Source organism: Triturus cristatus, chromosome 4_1 (assembly GCF_964204655.1).
Source record: "Triturus cristatus chromosome 4_1, aTriCri1.1, whole genome shotgun sequence".
Lineage (NCBI taxonomy): Eukaryota > Metazoa > Chordata > Amphibia > Caudata > Salamandridae > Triturus > Triturus cristatus.
The window spans coordinates 707299677-707324456 of NC_140585.1; the positions used below are offsets into that span (position 1 = coordinate 707299677).

The 24780-nt window shown below is 48.5% G+C and overlaps 1 long non-coding RNA gene across 1 annotated transcript in view; it reads right to left on the minus strand.

The window, feature by feature from the left end:
• Positions 1–317: 317 nt before the first annotated feature.
• LOC146855409 (uncharacterized) overlaps positions 318–24780 on the minus strand; it is a 126771-nt gene continuing 102308 nt past the window's right edge. Inside the window, exon 3 of the long non-coding RNA XR_014980833.1 lies at positions 318–426. This is a non-coding gene — a long non-coding RNA (uncharacterized LOC146855409). The remainder of the gene's footprint in view (positions 427–24780) is intronic.

The following is a 24780-nucleotide window of genomic DNA, read 5'->3' on the forward strand; positions in this document are numbered from 1 at the left end:
TGTATTTGCTGATCTGAACCCTACATTCATGCATACGTGGTGATCCCCTTTGAAACTACATACCTTTAAGAAATGAATAACTTTCTTAATGCTGTATGGCTACATCTCTCAGAGGGGAAATTCTGTCCGAGAGGCCAAACCAATGTTCGTTACAATGTATCATTTTTTAAACTTTCTGAACCCCACACTTCAAGATGCAAAGGTTTGACGAGTTATTTTCCAAACCCAGAGTTGAGAGGTTAAACAAACATTTGCAAGTGTGATTAGAGTTATAGAAAAGCATGTATGTTTACCTTTTAGAAGAATTCCTACAGGAAGCCATTTTTGGTGATCCGCTCTTTTTACAGCCAGTAGATGAATGTGTTCTCTGATTAGAACAAGACATGGCGTTTGTTATTCTATAAATCCTATCTGACATCTCACCTCCTAAAAACATAAACAGTTGTTTCACACACAAATCTAAAAATACATTGTTTTAAAAATAAATGTTTACATTTCTAAAGTTGTAAACGTATTCAAACTAACCCTGGGCGTAGTTCGCGAAGTAGCACTACGCGAAGCTACGCAAAGTGCACTTCGTACTGCGCGAACTACGCATAGCACTTTGCGAACTGCGTAGTATCCTGTTCGCACTGTGCAAGATGCCGTTTTCAATGATTGCACAGTGAGGACAAGCATCCGGCACTGTGCAATCATTGAAAACGGCATCTTGCACAGTGCGAGCTGTAGCTTTCTGCCGCTCGAGTAGATTTTTACTCGAGCGGCAGCTTTCTCAACGCGGACTGGTAGTTTCTCATCGCGAGCGGTCGCGAGCATACGCATCCACTCACAATGAGAAACCTGACCTCCCCGCATTGAGAATCTCGCCGGGATGTTTATTTTCCACGCTTGCGATCGGGAACTTGATGTTGCCGATCGCGAACAAGGAAAAAGTCTCGCCGGGATGCCATTTTGCTTGCTCGCGGTCGACAACTTGATGATGTTGAGGACCGTGAGCAAGCAAAAAATGACCGCTGCACTACGCAACGCTACGCTACGCATGTTTGCACTGTGCTACATGCAATTCGCGTAGTGCAAAGTAGCGCAAACTTCGCAAACTACGCAAGCGTAGCGCAGTGCTTTGCCCAGGCTTCATTCAAACACAAAATTAAAGGACACCCTAATCAGAACACAAGAAACTTTTTCATTGATCTCCATGTGAATTTAAGTTTGAATATCTGCTGCATTTTGGACAAGGAGTACATTTACTAGAGAACAAGCATTTAGAAAACCAATCAGTCCTGCTTTGCCTGTGCATGTTTGCTACTAGTACTCGCGAGTCCAGTGCTTGTATGATTTTTGGCACAGCTAACAGCAGTTGAGCATCTTCAAATAATATTTTGTTACTTCGAAGATATCCATCACATTGCACCTAGATGCAACGTGACCGCCATCTTGGAATTATACAAAATATTATTCCGTAATGGATGCCTGCATTATTAACTATCCTAAAGCTTGCGCTGTAATTCAACAAACAATCGCAAATCCAATACTGGGAACGGCAGGTCTGGAGTACGGGGTTAGCACTAGAGGTGAAGGGAGAGAGAGGCAGGGAAAGGGGACAGAGAGCTACCTGGCAGTAGCAATGCTCAGTGTCAGCAATATAAGCTGGGAGGTAGGTAGATGGGGCAGTAGATAGGGCCAGAGAGAGCAATGTGAAGGCAATATGCAGAGGGTAGTTATTGAGGTTGGCTGGGGCGCTGAGGTTGAGGAGAAAGAATGAGAAGGACATGCATTCCCATCTACAGGATGAAGCCAAAATCCTTCAGGGACCGGAAACAGTAATATTAGCGAGGAGAACCATCAAATCAAGAGCAGAAATGTGAATTAAAAAAATAAGCCATCCAATCATGCAGACCCAATTTAAATTCCAGGAATGTGATAAAGCATTGTTTACAGTGCTGTCTGTGACAGACAGCTAAAGCTTTTTGTAGGGAAGGCACAAAAACCTAGGAAGAGAACAAACTGATGAAATGTGGAATGATTGAATCTCTGACACTCGTAATTACTAGGGGGCACATTCCTCTCCATCCTTTTTTTGCTTACTACGTCACTTTAAACAGAGACCAGCCTTATGCAAAGCAGCGTTGGTCCTACTTCAGCGATGGTCCGGCTCCAATAGGTCAGCCTGAACTGCCAGACTATATCCCTTTCAGAGGAGAATACAATCAACCCTGGACCAATTTCAACCTATTTTAGACTCATCAGTAATGTGTAGCTTGGTTTCTATGGTACAGTGAGCACAGACCCACATCTGGGCATACCCTTCTCAACTTAGGACTTTGTGCGGAATGAAAAAGAGGTGATGAGTGAAATGCTGGAATTGATCGCAGCCTCTGGTAATTACAACACACATCTAGTACAAGACAAGGAATGAACTCAAGATCTGAGAGTTGGAAAGTAAGCTTCCATTTTCCTCTATCAAAATGTATACTGTAAAGGACTGATTTAGGGTTTGGCAGACAGGCATTCCATCACAAAAGTAACAGAGTACTCCATCACAAAAGTTACAGCCATACCGTTTGCTGTTTTAAAAGTTAATTTGGATATAATGTACTCATAATAAGACAGATGGGAAAGCTGCCAATTTTGTGATGCAGTACCCATCCACCCAACTCTAAGCCAGACCTAAAATCTTCTACTAAGTATGTGTGTGAGAACAACCTATAAAGCTGCAAATATAACATGGAGATTTGCCATAATAAATCATTTTCTAACCCTGCTTTGAGCAAGATTTTAAACTAGAAATATTCTTTCAAAGCTGTTTGTAATAAGAAACCAGAAATCTAGTAGATGAGACAAGAGATGAACTTATAAGATTGTTGGTTAAAATAGGGCCCACATTACCATTGGACTCAAAGTACGGCCCGGGGCCGCTTGCAGCCCTCTGGACCCTTACATGAGGCCCTCAAGGTGAACAGCAGCCGAGCTGCTGTTCTGTTGCAGAACACTCATACTTAGGAAAAAATGTTAAATAAACGTGCAAGCATTTATTAACCTGCAAATAAATGCTTGCCTGTTTATTAAACTTTTGTTTAGACCTCCTCACACAATCCCTGGCCTACCCAGGCCCCCTTTCGCCACCCTGCTGGCATCAGTGCGGCCGTCGGTCACACCACAGACCGGACTTTGTGGCCCCTGGGCCAATGTTTGTAATTTTCGAACCCTGCTGTATGCAGTATTGCCAATTAAACAGGCTATTCATGGTAAAAACGCAGTCTGTCTGCCAATATTAATGCATACATCTCCTTTCCTGGGTCATTAAAAAAAAAAGGCACCACCATTCAATCCTTTTTCAAACCATGCCAACGAAACAGATTGCAGCTGAGGCAGAGATTCTTTGTGAAGTATTTGCATGTGTGGAAAATATTTAGTGCTCTTCCATATCTTCTTTCTTTCCCCACCTAATCTGTATATTCTAGTACCCCTTGTTTGTTACTGCATTCTACTGCTTTTGCATTTCTGATGGATGGTCGCAGTTGTTGTTTCATTCCCTAGAGCCACATGCTGCCAGCACCCACTGTCCTTTATATCTGTCTCTTCCCTGATCATATCATACCAGGGCCACAGATATGCAGGTATTCTCACCTGCGATCACCACACAAGATTTTCACCGCTTGTTCAGGTACCCCAATGTGTAGATCCTCCCTTCATTGTTTTTTTTTATTAAACCCATTGTATTTTCCTTCACTCACTTTTTCTGAGCTTTCTTCCTCCCCTCTGTCTGAAACTTTGGATGCCAACAAAAATAAAAAGTCAACTGATTTCTACTATAAATACCGATAGATTTACAGAAGCAAAGAGTCATGCATGTCAATTCAATTCAATTCAGCTTTATTCGGTACAAATTAATGTCCATAAAAGCATACATAATCACAATTACAAAATATGAACAGCTTATAGCAGACATGATTACACATCGTTAAACAGTATTAATAATTAATAAAAACCAATAATTTACACCTTAAAAATGACAACCACATCTAAAAACACATGCTTTTCCTAACATTGATGCATTTGTTTAAAAAGGTAGCAGTATAAAAACAAATATCAGCCGATTGTAAATTAAAAATCAGTTTCATAGCTTGCTCGACCGTACGTGTACCATATTTAACAAACATGGGTTTTAGCAGAATAATACGAAAGTTAGAGTAGAGCTTGCAGAATAATATAAAGTGCATTGTGCTCTGCTTGGAAATCCCGTCACAACTACAAGGACCTACAGGGTATTTCCTCATTACAGGTTGTGCCACCAGATGATGCACTGTTCCAAATCTCAATCTGGTCAGCACAAATTTATGTGTCGGCCTGGTGACAAGAGTTAAATAGACAGGGAATCCATCCATGGACAAATATCTGTTATAAAACATTACAGTGGACAGAGTACCAGCAATAACAGTTCTTTTCCTCTCGACAAAGGCAAGAAAGACCCTTTTTAACTCGATCTTAGGGATTAATAGGACAGCGTTCGGATCAGTTACAATATTCAGGTTAAAAATGTCCGAAAAACACATAATAATGTATTTAATCCAGGGTATTGCTAAAGCGTTATCTAATCGCATACAATCCTGGATAATAACCCTACTAAAAGATTTTTCTTCATTCAACCAAATAGACCGCCAGACCATCAAAGGTCTAAGTGACAAAAGATCGGATAGATAGTTCATATTTAATTCTTGGTGACATAATGCATTAGAGGCCGAAGTGGGTAAACACAAAACTTTTTTAAGGAAAGAATTCTGTTCCAGTTGCAATTCACATACATCACTGTAACCCCAAATTCCTGCCCCATATAATGCAATCGAAGCACATCTTGCCTGATAAATTTTTGTCATATCTCTGGTCCTACGATCCCCAATTTTCTGGGCAAATCTAAAAATTCCATGTGCATTTCTAGCCATTTTATTGCGTATATTATTAAATTCATGTTTCCACTTTTTATCTTCAGCAAAAGTTATGCCTAAATAACAGAATTTGTCCACCTGCTGTACTTTTTCTTTATCAATAAAAAACCCTTTCGCTGTATGTTTACGTTTCTTTGGGCCACATATCATTGTATAAGTTTTGCTTTTGTTGATAACAAGTTTTTTATCATTAATAAAAGAAGCAAAACTATCCATTAGTCGTTGTAACCCTATCGGGGTTCTTGATAACAATACAGCGTCGTCAGCATATAGTAACACTGGTACTGGGACACCGTTAATCATAGGAGCATCCGCAGGTACTTCTTTTAAAATTGCATCGATGTTATTTATAAATAAGATAAATAAAAGTGGTGCTAAAACACAACCCTGCCTTATACCTCGTTTAACGCTAAAGTTCCGGGTACATTCGCCCTTCTTACCAAAACGTACACATGTTTTTAATCTCTCATACATCCTGGCGAGAAAATAGATTATGCCCTTTGGCGCCCCTAATTCCAACAAGGTTGACCACAGAATAGAGTGGTCAACCATGTCGAAAGCGCTACTTAAATCTGCAAAGCACATATAAATATGGCCAGATTTGGCTTCGCTATATTTCCCGATCAATAGTTCTAGATTAATGCATTGATCGAGTGTACCCCTGCCTTTCCTAAAGCCATATTGGCTGTCTGACAGAATACAGTCCTGTTCTACCCATTCTTCGAGCCTAACTAGCATAATCCTACTCATAATTTTTACCGAGGCATCCAGTAATGAAACTGGTCTATAATTTTTTGCATCTGACCTGGAACCTTTCTTATATATTGGTACAATTATAGACTCCTCCCATGTTAACGGAGGGTTATACAAACCGCGGCATTAAAAACAACAGCCAACAAAGGGCCCCATACATCTGGGGCATCCTTATATACATCACTAGGGACCCCGTCTGGGCCTTGGGCCTTCCCACCTTTACTTGCCCTAATCCCCATTTCCACTTCTTCCACACTGATCTCCAGTGGTATAATCGGCCAGCTATCTGTCCCGACATTAGTGTTTTTATCTGAGTCAAAAATATTTGAGAAGTGGGTAATCCAACCTTCACAGGAAACATTTGATGTTAACTCAGGCATATTTGTTTCCTTAAGGAATGGGGAGTTGACTGTTGCCCAAAATAATACGGAATTAGAAAGTTCTGCCGCCTGGTTAAGAGAATCCCAGGCCTGAAGCTGTAGAACCTTCTTCCTTGCTTTAATAGCACTTTTATATTCTAGCCTCAGAGTAGTTACTAGTTTTTTATCTCTAGGTCTAATTGCAAGGGCCTGTTTAAGATCAGTCAGGGCAGTAGAGCAGGTTTTGTCAAACCAGACCAAACCAGGTTTTTTACTACCCCTACCACTGCTTGTAAACTTAGCGTTAATGGCATTGTTGATTTCTTTAAAACTAGATAAGACCCGCTCATGATCTAATCTATTCTCTAAAATAAAAACCATGTCTGCTAAATTCTTTGTAATGATAGATTCCCTTAGTTCTGATGCTTTTGCACCTATCCACCTCAACCTTACCCCATTAACCCGGTGTGCCTCAATGTTTCCAATCGTAGATCCTGTCTCTCTATCATTCCCTTCCCACAAGGACATGGGCACAATAATACAATTATGGTCACTAGTGCCCATTGTTTCCATTTCCAATGGGGCAAAACAGTCAGCAATAGTGGAGGATACCAACACATGATCGATTACAGAGTTGGCACGCCAATTCCTGAATGTAGGGATGGGTGAACCATTACTATCCCTGCAGCAATCCAAAATTTCCAGGTCAAGGCACCCCATTAATGCATTCAAGTTTTCCCCATACATATCATGCATAAAGTGTGGGGCCTCCCAACCAGCATTATTTGTGACCCCACACGCTTTTGTGGATAGTAATTCACATAATGAGACATTGAAATCCCCACACCAGATAATATCAAATACCTCATTAGAGTTCAAACTTAGATTCTCAATTGCATTGGCCAATTCAGTTACGATTCTTCCCCTGGTGCTATCAAAAATATTGTTATAATAATTGATCAGAAGGATATTACGGCTTTTGCCTTCTCGGATCCAAACCATCTGTATTAGATCACCTACCGGCACATACTTTATAACCATCATCTGTCGATGGACCGATACAAGGGTGAGTAAACCCCCCTTAGCTCTTCCCGGTCCCTCTCCATATGCTGGTAGGTTATATGAAACAAACCCCTCAAAATCAATATTATCTTTGCACCAGGTTTCCTGAAAACATAGGATATCGTACCTATTAATAAAGGAGTTCCAACCCGGGTCTCTGCTTTTGGATTTCAGACCAGCTACATTCCAGCACACCAGCCTGGAGCATATACCTGTTCTGATAATAATCCCACCAGTAGGACCTCGAGCGTTTCCCTCCGTTATGCTTTCCTCATAGGTTTGGCCCGTTTCACCTGTATTCGTACTACCCTCTTGTGTGATCTCCGCCTCATTCAGTTTAGACACAAATCCAGGAACCAAGGTTGTTACTACAGAAATTACAGATCGACATTCCTCTCTACAGTTCTCCAAATTGGGTCCTTCTTTCCAGCTTGCACATATCCCCGTCTCTTTTGTGCGTCAATCATTAGAGTCCAAGGTACTAAGTGCAAGAAATCTGTTCTGTGTAGGAATATCATTATGGGGTTTACAAGTGAGTGGATAAGTACTTCTAGTATTGCTTCTAGTATTGTCCCTCCAATTATCATTAAGGTGATTATAAAAGTATCCTAGTGCTCGGGCGCATACATTGCCATCTGAGAGTGGGAGAGATGCCGCTCTCAGTAGGACTGTAGTAACATGCTGTGGGTATTTAAAATTAATAATTACACAGTCCCCCTTTAATCTTTTCCTATCGCTCCCAATCCAGTTGGCTCTCCTTACTGTCAGAATATTATCTGAGAAATTCAATGGGAAACCACATTGTCTATTTAGCCATGACAGGCATTTATTTTTTAGGGAATCATGGCTTTCTTGAAAACCCCTGTCATCTAGCGGTGGCACATTAGTAAGTACCACCACATAAGGGGCACACTCAGGTGGGAGATTTACAGCGCCCTTAGCGTTCTTTTCCTTCCACTCATTTATGTTATTCTTAACAGGCAGAGTATTGCTAATTGAAGGCGTGCTCATTTGGGTCGTTATCAGAATAGCACTATCATTCCCTTTATTCCCTGTGCCTTCCTTAGCAGTGCCTCCCTGTGCTTGGATCTTATCTTGATTGTTAGTGGTGTCAGTTACAACAGTTGTAGCAGTAGTAGCAACAGACACGTCTCTTTGTTTGTCTAAGACCCTATTTAGCAAACCACCCAATCTCCCTACTTCCTTTGTTAACTCCTCTATTTTTGAGACCAATGGGTTTATGATATCCCTAATCTTGATACCGATAATCTTCTCAATGTTAATAGTAGTACTATCCTCAGTCATCCCCTCATAAATTTCCCTCTGGACCGAACTTTCCGTATCTGGTGAGTCAGCCGGTTTCTGCCTTTTACGCAGTGTCCCCTTTTTAATCGGGAGTTTTCTACATTTTCTGACTACCCGTCCCTTTGGGGAAGATATACATTGCTCCACCATGTCAGGGCCGTCATCTATTATAGACTCATTGGGGATGGTTTGTATGTTCTCGGAGTGTCCCCTCTCTGTTGACTCTGCCACTTCCCAGGTACTAGTGTCGGAGTGATTATTCGCACCCTCCGTACTAGGTGTTGATAGACCTCCTAGACGACTCTCTAGATGCGGAGTACTACTTTTCCCCAGCGATTGTCGTCTTTCTGAGTTAATTTTACTGACCTTTTGGACCAAGTAATTATCCATTGTACGTGGCCCCATAGAGGGTTTAGATCTAGACATATTGTATATTATAAATCGTACCACCCCCCGTCTGAAACTAGCTGAATAGAAATAACGTGCAATCCGTTACTCTTTCACTTGAATTTTTAAAATAATTAACAATAACAAAACATTGGCTGCAGTTAGCAGGTATCTCTATATCACCCCCGCAGCTTTGTGCCACTTATCCTCGCAGAACCAGCGTCCCTGGCCCAGTCCAGTCTCCTCAGGCCTTAGCCCGGCGCCGCCCGCGCGCGTCCGCGACGCGGAGGGAGCCTCGCAGCTTTAAGCGCCTCCGGGCGCGCAGGGGCTCTCAAACAGGAAGTGCCGCTAGGGCTTCTGGGGGCTGTAGTCCCCACGCGGCGTCCAGCAAGGTCTTGGCGGTAAATGTGGAGAGCAGAACACCACCGGACCCCCGGGCTATGCAGAGTGCGCAGCGGAGCGTCCACCAGCCAGGTAAGCTCTTTGTTGTGCCCCCGCTCCACCGAGGGAGCCTCGCAGCTTTAAGCGCCTCCGGGCGCGCAGGGGCTCTCAAACAGGAAGTGCCGCTAGGGCTTCTGGGGGCTGTAGTCCCCACGCGGCGTCCAGCAAGGTCTTGGCGGTAAATGTGGAGAGCAGAACACCACCGGACCCCCGGGCTATGCAGAGTGCGCAGCGGAGCGTCCACCAGCCAGGTAAGCTCTTTGTTGTGCCCCCGCTCCACCGAGGGAGCCTCGCAGCTTTAAGCGCCTCCGGGCGCGCAGGGGCTCTCAAACAGGAAGTGCCGCTAGGGCTTCTGGGGGCTGTAGTCCCCACGCGGCGTCCAGCAAGGTCTTGGCGGTAAATGTGGAGAGCAGAACACCACCGGACCCCCGGGCTATGCAGAGTGCGCAGCGGAGCGTCCACCAGCCAGGTAAGCTCTTTGTTGTGCCCCCGCTCCACCGAGGGAGCCTCGCAGCTTTAAGCGCCTCCGGGCGCGCAGGGGCTCTCAAACAGGAAGTGCCGCTAGGGCTTCTGGGGGCTGTAGTCCCCACGCGGCGTCCAGCAAGGTCTTGGCGGTAAATGTGGAGAGCAGAACACCACCGGACCCCCGGGCTATGCAGAGTGCGCAGCGGAGCGTCCACCAGCCAGGTAAGCTCTTTGTTGTGCCCGTCATGCATGTCTTTGTGGATACTAAAGCACGGAAGGCCATTGGCTTAATAGCAAAGTAATTGACATTTAATGACAATATCATACATGACACATCAAATCTAGGCTTTAGAGAAACAAGTAGAGCTTCAACAAGAAAAGATAAAATGAATAGATTTGAAAAATCGATGTTGATAATCAGACATGGTTCAGATTAATGCTGGAAGAAAATGAGAGGAACAAAAGCAGGGATGACTCCTTGGATAGCATAATTAAAAAACACAATCCATAAAGAGATACCCTGCCCTCTCCGGGGGTGAATCCAAAAGAACTGATTGTATTGATATTTTATTAGTGTGCGTTGTTGAGAGGTTTGAGACAATAGCAATGTGGTAACTGAATTGAAGATTTTGTTTTCAGACTAGGAGCTGAAGGGAGTACACAGCACTCCAGCACGCATGATTCATCATCTTAAGAAATGGGATATTTTAGGCTATGAACATGAGGCTACTGGATGGAAGTAAGAAGCATTTGTACAGAAATGTAAATAATGAATAACTGAAGGGAATGGAATGGAATGAGACGAGCAGAAGTTTCTAAACCAAAACATCTCCTTTGCATTCCCTAGCCCCTTTTTCTGTTTTTCTCTCTCTCTTTACTAGATATTCAGAGACACCGAGATACTGTGAAAGGATGCATTGACATTAAGAAAATAACTTTTCAGTCTGCAGGCTACTGTAATCCCAAGAAGGACTCCGTGTCCTGGAAGGAAGGCATCCGTAGAATTCCAAAAGGCTGTACTATGTAAGATCGGTATGTTTAGGTTTCACCTAGTTCAATAGGAGGAATGAATCATGGAGAGGCTGGATTCGGTGAAGGGGAGTGTGAAACATAAATGGCTTTGAAATTACAAAGAAATTAAAGGAAAAGGAACAAGCATTTGCAATGCAATAGGTCTCGCAGTAACACGAGTTAAAGCTATTGGCATTGTAAATGACAATGCCAATAGGCATTGTTATTTGCAATGTCAATAGCTCAAACTCGCGTAAATGCGAGACCTAATGCATTGCAAATGCTTGTTCATCTTGCAGCAGATTTGTAAAGAGCAACTTATCACCTGGAGAAACTGAGCGATTTGCCTAGACTCACAGGATGTTAAGCTGTTTAGACTCAAAACAGGATCCCCAGCTCTCAAATCAGCAGCTCTGTCCCCTACGCCACATCCTTTCCACTCCTGAGATACTTGCCAGGAGCTCTTGTCTTCGTCCTGGTAGGTGATTGATAAAAACAGCTTATTAATTCATCATAGGCGAAACCGATGCATTACCAATGCTTGTTTAGATCTGCTTTGTCGTGCAGAATAAAGCTCATTGCCAAGCTAAATCGCATACTCTAGTTCAGTGATTAGTACTTTTTATTTCTTTTAATTGCTGTTGATTTACTCTAAAAACAAGCATGCCTGGAATTGAAAGAATTCCAACCGTTCAGAAATGGACCTCAACGAGGTGGCCATTTTTGAAGGGACTAAGCAATGCCATCACTATATATTCAAAGCAAGCGTTACTATGCCAATTAATTTTCTTTCCTCTATTATCCCAATAAAAGTATACTAATCTATGTTTTTATCTTTCTCTCACAAAGAATACACATTTTCATACGTTTACACTTACACACAGCGATACACATTCAGGTGTATTTTCTCAAACTGCATATTCATATTGATCTTTCTTAAACCTCGTACATAGATAGCACATTTGTCGATCTTTTTGAAAATAGGCAGTCTATCCACCCGCGCTGTTAATTGGAGAATGAACACGCTACGTTTCAATATGGCAGTCATTTCTCTCAATACAACACTACATCGCCTCGCTTGTGCTCTTTCATTCTAGTTCCGCTGTTTCTATGGCGCTTGCCGCATGGTTACCATGGAGACCCATCAACAAACTTTCTGCGGCACGAGAGTATCGGTGTGCACTGAGAGAGGGGAAACGGGAAAGTGACAGAGGAAAGCAAACCAGCCTAAGCTATGGTAAGATGTGTTTGTGGATGTAAGGTATACCGGTATGGACGCGACAGGCATCGAGGAAGTTCGTAGTTTCAAGCTCGGATCAGCGCAAGCGCTGAATCAGGCGAGACCTAAAAAATCACGGCGAGTAACGGGTTACTCGGCTGTTGTCAAGAAAACCGTACAGCTGCAGCATCCCCCCTCCCATAAATGTGAAACTGCAGTCGCGCCTTTTCGCAGCGTATGGCTAACCATAATATTACGCAGTGTGTATATGTTATGAAACACACGTTCTTCACGTGACCCTCTCAAGGCAGAGCAGATAACAGATCCACTGACTGCATGATCGGTTTGTGTATTGTTGTCAGTCATAGAAAAACAAAGTGAAACAAAAACGTACCAGATGGGCGGGAGGCGGCCGCTGCTGTCCTCTGGGCAGTGGGAAAACGCAATGCTTCATCTTTAATTGGCATGGCACCTCGCGAGGGCGGAGCCAACGGGAAGTCGCGAGCAGCTCTTACGTACACACAACATCGCCCTGTTTACTGGGGGAGTTCCACGCTTTCACGTCACCCGAAAACGCAGTTATCTGAAAGAAAAATATTCGCGGCCGCCTCTCATTCCGCAGTGCGGTGGCTGACGCTACTCTGACACACTAGCAACGTCTTAAAAATAGAAAGGAAAAATCCTTCCCTTGTTGGTTCATGGAGTTTTTGGAATGTTTTCAGTTCAAGCTCTCCTATCACTGGCACTTTCCATTCTACGGGGTATGAAGTCATCTGTTTTTCTTACCGAAAGTGAAAGTGATCGCAATCGGGATTACGATCGCGTGCAACGGAGGGCGCGCGTGCACGTTCACGTGCACTGTAGCTTTAGGCCAGGCAGCACTTTGAAAAAGCCTCTTTACAAAATGTCTCGGCCAGATCAGCGCAAGCGCTGAATCAGGCGAGACCTAAAAAGGGAGAAATAAAGCCTAACTGGAAAGGGAAAGGAGGAATGAGCAGGAAAGTAAAACATGTCTGTTCAGTTAGTGGGATAAATTCAAATGGTCCAGATGTACAACGCTATTTAGCATTTCTTAAGGGGCCGAATCCCTATTTCGAACCGTTAAAACATGCTAAATAGGTTTTTGGCATGAACAAAGGCCGTTTGGGAATCGCAAAATGTGATTTGTCCCCAGGAGAAATCAAATTATGCAACACCTAAATAGAAAATTGAACATAGGGATTTCCTATTTGTGATTTCCTATGCACATGTAAAAAACATTGCCCAAATGTGAATTGGACATTTAGGAAATGCTATTGCCATTGACTCAAAGTCGAGGGTAACCATGTGCAATTTAAAAAAAGCATTCTAAAATGCTTTTTTTTAAGTTCAATAAAGCGCACACATGCTCTAGGGTATATGTACATTTCACATGTGCACCACTTTTTTCAGGGTGCTGCCAGGGGACACTTAGGCTGAATGTCATCCTTGCTTTAACATTTCCTAATTTTGGATTTCCTATTTGGAAATCGTAAATTAGGAAATGCATAACCATTCATACCTATGGGCCTTTAAGAACAAATGGTTTGGTATAACCTAAATAGCGATTTCCTAATAGCGATTCCTACTCTGTAGGAATCGAAATTAGGGAATCTCTATTTTTGTACATGCCATTTGCATTTCCTAAATAGCGAATTCTAAGGAGTAGCTATTTAGGAAATGCAAAATAGGTATTTTGTACATCTGGCCCAATATGAATAAGCTCCTCTGCCATTGTTTGTCTTACTTACTTGGGGAGAGGATGTTGTCCGCCGGCTAGACTGCCGACTTTGGTGCTGGAAACCAGGGTTCGAGCCTCGGGGTCGCGTCCACATCCTGTGATTCTAGGCAAATCACTTAATCTCCCCGTGCCTGAATGTGTAATGTAAATACGGTGCTCATGTTAAGCGCTCCAATACCTTCGGGTTGAGTTCGCGCTATATAAATATGCAAAAAAAAATAAAAAAAATTCACATAATGGCATGAGGGTGTGAGTGCCACTGACTCCGTATTGGCAACTGAACTATTTAATAGATTGGGGGATAAAATCTAACCTATTGTTTATTTTACGTTATATTCATGAATGGTAAACAAAACCTGAATATTCCAGTTCCAATCAGTGTCCATTGTTAGGCACTCCTTGCAGAGACCAGTCACAACAATATTTCCATTCTAAAGAACGATTGTGTTTTGATATAGCTAGGGTATTTTCTATAATCCAACATTTGCAAATTCACAAGTATGTAATTAAGGTGCCGATTCCGATCCTGTAAAACCCGGGTACGAATGGTCGTACGGAGCGTATTCTCCGTACGACTGGTACCCGGGAAATCCTCCTTACAAACCAGCAAGTACGATTCGTACAGAAATACCATTTCCGTACGAATCGTACAAAACTCCGTGCGGCTAAAAAATACCAACAATTCCGATCCGGGACATCGCGTACGTGACGTCCGGACGGAGTCAGGCAGCGTTTTACGGACCAGCAAGTATGATTCGTGCCTACGTCACTCCGCACGGCTAATATTTTACGGCAGCCAAAAACTCCCGGGAAATTGAGGACGACGCGAAGAAGGAGCACATGTACGCGACGTACAGCCATGGACCCCATCCCACGTGTAATCCCGGCCCTCCTAGCCTACGACCTGGTGCACAGAAACCGACGTAGACGCCGCAGAAGGTCAGAACAACACCCATGGTCAAAGGGGGGGGGCGAGGGGCATGCAACTTAACCCCTACCCATATTATACCACATATATCATGTACATACTGTGCCTCCAGGGACTGGTCACTTCGGGGGGCGTGTCCACCAAGGCCTGCGTCCCGCCACATCGGAAGTGGACGTGGACGCGTCCTGTCACCACAACAATGGTGGTACGGGCCGTACCCATGCCCTCAGAGCGTGGGTACGGACCGCATCACGCGTACCCCTAGGGCACCAGTACATCAGTGATACAAGTTGACACACGCAACAAATGTTGTCATAGGGCCTGGTGCAGCATCTAACCAGTATATTGGGGAGTGTGTATGCCCAGAAGAGCAGTGTACTGCACCAAGGGTGCAGGCGGGTGGGTGGGTGTCTGCCTAGGATTCACATCAGTGGACAGAGACATGTGAGGGGTGGGTGCATATCACTCCCAGCAGTGCTCAGAGACATGGGGGTGGGTGCATATCACTCCCAGTAGTGGACAGAGACATGGGGATGGGTGCAGAGGAATACCAGCAGTGGACAGAGACATATGAGGGGTGGGTGCCTATCACTCCCAGCAGTGGACAGAGACATGGGGGTGGGTGCAGAGGAATACCAGCAGTGGACAGAGACATATGAGGGGTGGGTGCATATCACTCCCAGCAGTGCCCAGAGATATGTGAGGGGTGGGTGCCTATCACTCCCAGCAGTGGACAGAGATATGTGAGGGGTGGGTGCATATCACTCCCAGCAGTGCCCAGAGATATGTGAGGGGTGGGTGCCTTTCACTCCCAGCAGTGGACAGAAATATGTGAGGGGTGGGTGCATATCACTCCCAGCAGTGCCCAGAAATATGTGAGGGGTGGGTACCAATCACTCCCAGCAGTGGACAGAGACATGGGGGTGGGTGCAGAGGAATACCAGCAGTGGGCAGAGACATATGAGGGGTGGGTGCATATCACTACCAGCAGTGGACAGAGACATGGGGGTGGGTGCACAGGAATACCAGCAGTGGACAGAGACATATGAGGGGTGGGTGCCTATCACTCCCAGCAGTGGACAGAGATATGTGAGGGGTGGGTGCATATCACTCCCAGCAGTGGCCAGACATATGAGGGGTGGGTGCATATCACTCCCAGCAGTGGCCAGACATATGAGGGGTGGGTGCATATCACTCCCAGCAGTGCCTTGAGATATGTGAGGGGTGGGTGCCAATCACTTCCAGCAGTGGACAGAGACATGGGGGTGGGTGCAGAGGAATACCAGCAGTGGACAGAGACATATGAGGTGTGGGTGCATACCACTCCCAGCAGTGGACAGAGACATGGGGGTGGGTGCAGAGGAATACAAGCAGTGGACAGAGACATATGAGGGGTGGGTGCATATCACTCCCAGCAGTGGCCAGACATCTGAGGGGTGGGTGCATATCACTCCCAGCAGTGCCCAGAGATATGTGAGGGGTGGGTGCCTATCACTCCCAGCAGTGGACAGAGATATGTGAGGGGTGGGTGCATATCACTCCCAGCAGTGCCCAGAGATATGTGAGGGGTGGGTGCCAATCACTCCCAGCAGTGGACAGAGACATGGGGGTGGGTGCAGAGGAATACCAGCAGTGGACAGAGACATATGAGGGGTGGGTGCATATCACTCCCAGCAGTGGAAAGAGACATGGGGGTGGGTGCAGAGGAATACCAGCAGTGGACAGAGACATATGAGGGGTGGGTGCCTATCACTCCCAGCAGTGGACAGAGATATGTGAGCGGTGGGTGCATATCACTCCCAGCAGTGCCCAGAGATATGTGAGGGGTGGGTACCAATCACTCCCTGCAGTGGACAGAGACATGGGGGTGGGTGCAGAGGAATACCAGCAGTGGACAGAGACATGGGGGTGCGTGCCTATCACACCCAGCAGTGGACAGAGACATGGGGGTGGGTGCAGAGGAATACCAGCAGTGGACAGAGACATGGGGGTGGGTGCCTATCACTCCCAGCAGTGGACAGAGACATGGGGGTGGTTGTAGAGGAATACCAGCAGTGGACAGAGACATGGGGGTGTGTACATCATCTTCAGATGACCACAACTCCATGGGTGTATGAACGCATCCACAATGTGCGACTATGTTGAGAGTGCCATAACAACACATCACTGACAGCAGTGTCCCACTCCCATGAGGATGGATGTCCTTCCCCCACTACATGACACACCATATGTGTGTGTGATGACAAATGACACATGCATACCCACCCCGGGCGGATGCAGCACAATACACACACTGAGATCATGCCACAAGACTGTATAGTTATGTTAAAGCCTACTAAACTAAGAGAGCCAAAGGGAACACACACTGTCACGCACATTCCAGGACTGATAGGAATGTACAGGTGCTGGGGCAACCACCAAGTTGTTGTCTCCCATGGAAGGAATAGGGTAGAGTTCCCACAGATTTGTGAGTCAGGTGCCCAAATCCCCTGCAGAACAAGTAACATATGTGTGCTAGGCTGGGAGTACACACATGCATAGTGCGCAAAAGGGACCATTTCTACATGAAGGCATGGCAACATACTCCATACGCAAGTACAGTGACTACCAAAGATGGCACAGACGATGCAGGCGGAGACATTGCTCAGCAGGCATGGCCATAGTTGAAGGGATCCGTCACCCACCAAGGAAATGTAGACACAGGTCAGCACAACAATTGTGCAACTCCCTACAGGGAAGATGTCAGGTGCCACAGAGGAAGGAACACTCCTTGGGACAATGTTTCCAAACACAAAGAGCATACATTACCAAAGATTATTTGCAGAGACCTTGTGATGGCACGCAGATACCAGGGTCCACCCCATGAGCAGCACACTACAACATTTCCCAGTCACCTAACACATTATCACCACCCCAACTCAGGGAGCATCAGCACCAACATCAATACCAGAAAAGAAATAGTGTGCAAAGGAAAAACAAAATGCTTTATTCAGCATTAAATTAAAATGTATAAAAGGACACTATTTACAAAGGCCATAGGCCAACCAGATGCGAAGTCCTGGGGGGGGGGACACATGGCCATGCGTCTCCCCTAGCTTGCCTGCACATTTGACACTTCATGTTCATCCACTGGGGGGGGGGCATCATAAGGGGAAGGACCAGGCACCGCAGGGACAGGAGGGGGAAGGGTAGGTGTTGTGGGTGCAGGGACGGACGACTCCATCACAGGGGGTGGGGCAGCGCCAAAGGTGGTGGTTAGCAGGCCGCTGTACACGTCCGCAAGCTCGGCCCGCGTCTCCCCTGCACCCGAAGAAACCCCAGGCCCCATGGAGGGGGGGGGTCGGAGGGATGAGTTGCAGCACTACTGGGGGAGGTGGTGGACAGGGGGGGGGCTCAACTCCCCTACCCATGGAGTGCCTTGCCCGTTTGCGGGCTGGTGAACCAGTGGGGCTAAGGCCCAGCACAGCCAAGTAGGTGTCCTTCTCAGATTGTGGGGCAGGGGAGCCAGGGTAGTGACATTGGAGGGACTGGGGAGTGAGGAATGCGGACTCCAACTGTGGCTGCGTGTCTGCCTGTGTGCCCCAGACCCAGTGGGTGTGCCTTCTTCCCCCTGAGTGTGCGTGACAGGAGGTGTGCGCTTGCCCTTCCGTGTTGGTGTGCTGCCTGTGTCTGGTGGGGTGCGTGCCTGGGAACGTCTGGGTGTGCTTGGGACAGGCATGGGAGTGGGAAGTGTGGATGGTGCAGGGATAGGGCGGGGATGAAGCGCTGCAGGAGACTCACTGCCGCCGTCAGTGAAGAGTCCATGGACCTCAGCAACATCCGTTGGTCAGACATCGCTGATGACATGCCCTCCATGTACGACACCATCTGTGTCAGCAGTCTGGTGTGGCCATGGAGGACACTCAGCAGCGATGTCTGGCCAACCTGCAACTGCTGCTGAATGTCCACAGACTCGGCAGTGAGGGCAGCAGGGGAGACAGGGGCAGGGGGTGCGGTGCCTGGCACGAAGGAGACATGTTGTTGCCCTACACGGACAGAAGGGACCGGAGCAACTGGGAGGGCGGTGATGGGAATGGAGGGGGTTGATGTAGTGCTGCTGCCAGCTGTTGGAGCAGCCTCCGCACCCTCTGGGAGTTCAGCCTCGGACCCGTCAGCGTCGTAGTCGGTGTTGGTACTAGACAGGTCCTCCGCCTGCCTCCCCTCGCCCTCCGTGCCACTTGCTGCGCCAGACTCGCCAGCACTGGTGGCACCGGTGCTGGATCCCTCCTCCACGTCCGTGCAGGTGTCTCCCTCGGTGTTCCCCGACTATGCTGTGGGCAAGGTGAAGAGACAGGAAATAATCAGACACCTGTATACATATGACACATGAGTCCAAACAAAATAGGTCACAGTGCATATCATGAAAAGCATCATGAGTAACATCTACAATACTCCGCACATATGTAAGCCCTGCACTCCCCAGTTGGTTGACCCATCATGCCCCTTGGAAACAATGAAAATCCGGACACAACAGCTAATAACTCGATATCCTATTAGACAGAGGATATGGTGTCTGGGAATTGTTGAGCACAGCCAGACTGTGAAGGCATGCCACCTCTTGTTCACTGTCAAAGAAACAGTATTGGTGCACCCAAGGGCAAATAACTGACGCCAATGCTGAATGTGTCCCCACACTCAGAGACCTGTGAGTAATTAGGAAAGCCAAAATAAATACATTGTGAACCCTTGGGAATCACAACACTTTACACAATCAACGTGTTTGGAATGTGTGAATGTGCCACTTTTTTATCACAACACACATGTGCCTGTATAACAGAAGTCACACAAGGAGGTGCACAGAAAACTACTTTACACAGTCATTGTATGAGCTGGCAGCCCAAATCAAATAAGCCACAGTAAAGAAGAAATGGGGTATCAGTAAGTATATATACATGGCACCATGGTGGTCTGGATGACTTGACACTTGTAAGTTGGTATCATCAACAACCAAGGACTTACCCAAATGCAACCACACAGTGGGAACATGTATATGTATAATCTCTAAACAAATATTTTTCGAAACTGTGCCTTCGTTTTTAATGTGCCAGCGTGTCCAAGACAAGGACAGAAGGGACCGGAGCAACTGGGAGGGCGGTGATGGAAATGGAGGGGGCGGTGATAGATGTAGTGCTGCTGCCAGCTGTTGGAGCAGCCTCCGCCCCCTCTGGGAGTTCAGCCTCGGACCCGTCAGCGTCGTAGTCGGTGTTGGTACTAGACAGGTCCTCCGCCTGACTCCCCTTGCCCTCCGTGCCACTTGCTGCGCCAGACTCGCCAGCACTGGTGGCACTGGTGCTGGATCCCTCCTCCACGTCCGTGCAGGTGTCTCCCTCGGTGTCCCCCGACGATGCTGTGGGCAAGGTGAAGAGACAGGAAATAATCAGACACCTGTATACATATGACACATTCGTCCAAACAAAATAGGTCACAGTGCATATCATGAAAAGCATCATGAGTAACATCTACAATACTCCGCACATATGTAAGCCCTGCACTCCCCAGTTGGTTGACCCATCATGCCCCTTGGAAACAATGAAAATCCGGACACAACAGCTAATAACTCGATATCCAATTAGACAGAGGATGTGGTGTCTGGGAATTGTTGAGCACAGCCAGACTATGAAGACATGCTACCTCTTGTTCACTGTGAAAGAAACAGTATTGGTGCACCCAAGGGCAAATAGCTGACGCCAATGCTGAAGGTGTCCCCACACTCAGAGACCTGTGAGTAATTAGGATGCCAAAATAAATACATTGTGAACCCTTGGGAATCACAACACTTTACCCAATCAACGTGTTTGGAATGTGTGAATGTGCCACTTTTTGATCAGAACACACATGTGCCTGTATAACAGAAGTCACACAAGGAGGTGCACAGAAAACTATATTTACACAGTCATTGTATAAGCTGGCAGCCCAAATCAAATAAGCCACAGTAAAGAAGAAATGGGGTATCAGTAAGTACATATACATGGCACCATGGTGGTCTGGATGACTTGACACTCGTAAGTTGGTATCATCAACAACCAAGGACTTACCCAAATGCAACCACACAGTGGGAACATGTATATGTATAATCTGTAAACAAATATTTTTCAAAACTGTGCCTTCATTTTTAATGTGCCAGCGTGTCCAAGAAAAGTGTAAAGGTGGTGTTGGACAGGCCACACAGAGGGCTTGCTCCCTCCCCGCACGACAGGGCCCGAGCTCCGGCCCACCAGGCATACCCCCGCGACAAGCACCTGTACCCCGTCTCCCGACGGATCTCCTGCCCTCGGACCACTACTCCTCACGGGGTCCAGCCCCACCGGCTTCCCCGGCCGGGTCAAGCCTCCATCTTGGGCCCTGCACCACGCGGCCGCGTGGCCTCACCCCGACCCCAACCCCGGGCCTGGCCGGCCCCGACATCCCGGCACCACCATCCACCCAGGAGGTGAGCGGACCACTTGGCAGGTCAATGGGAGGACGAGGTGTCAAAGGCTCTCCCCCGCCAGGTGCCGATCCCCCAGGCACTGGCTCCACCCCCTGCTGGGTGTCTGGACACCTTCATCCCGGACCCTCCGACCTCCAAGTGCGAGGGTCCGGACATCAAAGGGCACCAGCCCTATAACTGGGGCAGCTCCGGAGCAGGAAGGCAGTTGTATCCTGGAGTCGAGAGACACCGAGTGAACTCAGCCTTGACGGTCTACTGGCGCTGCCGTAGCCCGCTCTTGTGACCCATCGTTCTGCTTGCTGGCGCTGCCGTGGCCTTCTGCAATCTCCATCCTCACCGGGACCTGCTGGCGCTGCCGCGGACCGTACATCGACCATCTTCCTGGGACCTGCTGGCGCTGCCGCGGCCCGTTGTACCAACCATCTTCACCGGGACCTGCTGGCGCTGCCGCGGACCGTACATCGACCATCTTCCTGGGACCTGCTGGCGCTGCCGCGGCCCGTTGTACCAACCATCTTCACCGGGACCTGCTGGCGCTGCCGCGGACCGTACATCGACCATCTTCCTGGGACCTGCTGGCGCTGCCGCGGCCCGTTGTAACGACCATCATCACCGGGACCTGCTGGCGCTGCCGCGGCCCGTACCCCCTAACCACCAAGCTCGAGGATTGTGAGCTCATCATCTCATCCGAACTACCTGACTGGTAAACAGACTGTCCCGCTACCCCCTTTCCTACCTTGCGAGACTCGAATCGAGGGGACCCCTGAGTCCAGACCTCCTTGTACCATTCAACCGTACCTTAAGAAGTGCTTATAAAGAACACTGAACCTTATCCGTGTGTGGTATCTGTCTGTGGGGGGGAAGTTACTTGTCTGTACGATCGCTGGAGACGGTTCTCCCCGGAGACCTCTCCTCCTGACCCCGGCCGACCCTCCCGGTCCGTCTACCTTTTCTAACATTGGTGGCCAGCGGCGCGATCCGAATCAACGCGTAATCGTACAGAGAGTAGCTCACCCCACGACAAAAACACGATGTCGACCAAAGATAGCAGCCCCACCGAGAAATTCCAAATGGAGAAATTAGAAGAATACAACCACCGCGAACTAAGACAATTTTGCATAGAACTTGGCATTGCTACCACCGGCCTAAGTACCAAGGATGATCTAAAGCGCGCCCTTGAGTCATGGACAGAAACTGGGGTCGCAGGACCCTCCGACCAAAGCAGCGTCACACCAGACCAAAACAGCATCACACCAGAGGGGAACGCCACGGCTCCCGAGGAGCGGGGAACGGGCCTCTCACAAGAGGAGATCCGAGAAAGAGACAGAATCCGATTACACGAGTTGGAGATGGCACGACTCAAGATGGATGGGGAACTCAAGTTAGCTGAACAGAAACTCAACCTCGAGCACATGCGGCTCCGAGATGAACGAGAAGAGAAGCAGAGACAGAGAGAGCTGGAGGAGAAAAAAATAACGCTCGAGCACGAGCGCCGACTAGCGGAGATAGAACTGCGAAAACAGAATAAGGAACTGGGGGTGCCTGAGCGACCACACACCCCAGGGCCAATTGAGAAAAAAGTCCATATCCCCAAGGATGTTGTCCGCGAGTATGTCCGAGAAGACGACATACAGCAATGGTTTAAAGCCTATGAGATCGCCATGACCTCCCACCGGATCGACCGGAGTGATTGGGGAGCCGGACTTTGGGGGAGGTTTATCAACGAGGGTCGCGATGCCCTACTGCAGCTCCCAGATCACCAAATGTCGTCCTACGACCACATGAAGGCTGCCCTCCTCACCCGCTACGGCCTCACACCCGAGATGTACCGCCAGAGGTTCAGAGATTGCACCCGGATCCCAGGTACAACTTGGGTAGAATACGTGAACTATTTCAGCCGTGCCTTCGAGGGTTGGATCAAGGGGAGTCAGGTCACCACCTACGAACAACTCTTCAACCTTATGGTATGGGAGCACCTGTCAAACAACTGTTTCGTCGAGCTCAGGCAGCACCTCCTCGACAGTAAGCTGACTGACCCCCGGCAGCTCGCCGCCGAAGCTGACCGATGGGAAAGCACCCGAGTGGGCCGGAAGGGGCCACACGACCAGAACAGAAGCAGCCAAGGCCAGCACCGTCCTCGGGGAGGAGGAGGGGGCCAGGGTCGAGGGAGAGACGCCTTGCCAGCAACCCCCGTGGCCAGCACCCCGCCTCCGGCCGGCCGGGGCAACCCCCCGTTGCGGCCCGGGTTCCGAGCCAACGTCACGTGCCACCGGTGCCAGCGACTAGGCCACTACGCCAATGACCCGAGCTGCCCGCTAAACCAAACACCCAAGCCCCGCCAGGTAGCGGCCGCCGCCCTGGGGGAAGAGCGATTATCGGAGGAACCCGAAGAGTATGAGCCGGCCCAGCAAGGGTGGGAACCGGCCGCCATGGTCCTGGCGTGCCTAGGGGGAAGAGACATGGTCCCGCGGGCTCCCCTACCCGCCAACACCAGGAAATACGGTCAGTGGGTGACCATTAATGGACAGAGGGCCGAGGCCCTGCGTGACACCGGCGCCAGTGTGACGGCCGTCCGCTGTCACCTGGTGAAGCCCGAGCAGATCCTGCCGAACATTCTCTGCCCCGTCCGCTCGGCAGATAACTCTGAGAGTATGTGTAAAATGGCCTGCGTCCCATTCGAATGGGGAGGGGTCTCCGGCCTGCTGAAAGTGACGGTCCGGGACGATGCCCCCGTGGACTGCCTCCTGGGGAATGATCTCGAGAGTTCCCCGTGGGCCACCGTCGAGAGAAGAGAGCACCAGGGGATGCTGGGCCTCCCGGACTGGGCCTGCATAACCACCCGGTCCATGGCCGCCCGTGCCGCCCCCCGATCAGAAGAACCCGAATGGCCAGCACCTCCGCCCCCGGTCGCCCCAGGAGAGGGCAACGGCAAGGCCGGCCTCCCGGACCCGACGACCGAAGAGGACGCGCAACCCCAGGACCTTCCGGATCTGGCTCAGTGGCGTCAAGAAGGGGGGCCCACCCAAGAACAGTTCCGCCAGGAACAAAAGACCTGTCCCTCCCTCGAGGGACTCCGCCAACAAGCCAGCGCCCAAAACGCAGGGGACGCCACCGGAACTCACTGGGTCTACTGGGATAACGACCTGCTCTACAGCGAACAAAGAATCGCCGAGCTGGGGGCCGGTCGAGTTCTGGTGGTACCTCTCCGCTTCAGAGACTTTCTGCTCAACTTAGCCCACGATGTCCCCCTGGCTGGACACCTGGGCCAGGACAAAACGTACAGTCGCCTAGTGACCCACTTTTTCTGGCCAAAAATGAGGAATGACGTCCTGAACCACTGCCGATCTTGCCCCACATGCCAAGCCAGCGGGAAGAGTGGTCGGAAGCTGAAAGCCCCTCTGCAACCCTTCCCTGTGGTCACCACCCCGTTCGAGAGGGTGGGGATAGACATTGTGGGGCCTCTGGACCCCCGCACGGCACAAGGACACAGGTTCATCTTAGTGCTAGTGGACCATGCCACCCGCTATCCCGAGGCGGTGCCCCTACGGACCGTGACAGCTCCGGTGGTTGGCCGGGCCCTAATGGGGATCTTCTCCCGGGTAGGCTTCCCCCGAGAAGTCGTCAGCGACCGAGGCACAAATTTCATATCCAAATACATGAAGTCCCTCTGGCAACAATG